This window comes from Bison bison, unplaced genomic scaffold (assembly GCF_000754665.1).
Source record: "Bison bison bison isolate TAMUID 2011002044 unplaced genomic scaffold, Bison_UMD1.0 scf7180017864518, whole genome shotgun sequence".
NCBI classification, from domain to species: Eukaryota; Metazoa; Chordata; class Mammalia; order Artiodactyla; family Bovidae; genus Bison; species Bison bison.
Genome location: NW_011495071.1, coordinates 10,635,425 through 10,636,650, shown reverse-complemented (window position 1 = coordinate 10,636,650; position 1,226 = coordinate 10,635,425).

The following is a 1,226-nucleotide window of genomic DNA, read 5'->3' as shown; positions in this document are numbered from 1 at the left end:
CCATTCTCCCAAATCATCCCACCCTCACCCTCTCCCACAGAGTCCAAAAGACTGTTCTATACATCTGTGTCTCTTTTGCTGTCTCGCATACAGGGTTATCGTTACCATCTTTCTAAATTCCATGTATATGCATTAGTATATTGTATTGGTGTTTTTCTTTCTGGCTTACTTCACTCTGTATAATAGGCTCCAGTTTCATCCACCTCATTAGAACTGATTCAAATGTATTCTTTTTAATGGCTGAGTAATACTCCATTGTGTATATGTACCACTGCTTTCTTATCCATTCATCTGCTGATGGACATCTAGGTTGCTTCCATGTCCTGGCTATTATAAACAGTGCTGCGATGAACATTGGGGTACACGTGTCTCTTTCAATTCTGGTTTCCTCAGTGTGTATGCCCAGCAGTGGGATTTCTGGGTCATATGGCAGTTCTATTTCCAGTTTTTTAAGGAATCTCCAGTGTTCTCTGTAGTGGCTGAACTAGTTTGCATTTCCACCAACAGTGTAAGAGGGTTCCAATTTCTTAATATATTTCTTAGCAATACTTGTTAAATTCTGTCTTTTTTATTCTAAGCATCTTAGTGGAGAAGTAACATGTTTACCCCATCGTGGTTTGTATTTGCATTTTCCCGAGGACTCATGACACTGAGTATATGTATATATATTTTTGGCCCTGCTGGTGGCATGCAGGATCTTAGTCCTCCAACCAGAGATTGAACCTGTGCCCCCTGCAGTGGAAGCTACAAGGGCAGTCCCAATGCAGAGCATCTTTGCAAGTCCTTATGGTCATTTGTATATCTTCTTTGGAAAAATATCTCTTCAGATAATTTCCCATTGAAAAATTGGATTTTTAAAAAATTATTGAGTTGTTAGGGTTCATTACATATTCTAGACACAAGTCCTTTATCAGACGTATGAGTTGCAAATACCTTCTCCTATTTTGTGGGTTGTTTTTTTACCTTTTTAATGGTGTCATTTCAGAGCAAAATTTTTAAATTTTAAATCAGATTTATCTATATTTTACTTTTAGTGTCATAGCTAAGAAACCATTGCCTAATCTAAAGGAATAAATATTTATGTAAGAGTTTATCCAACCAGTCCATTCTGAAGGAGATCAGCCCTGGGATTTCTTTGGAAGGAATGATGCTAAAGACGAAACTCCAGTACTTTGGCCACCTCATGCAAAGAGTTGACTCATTGGAAAAGACTCTGATGCTGGGAG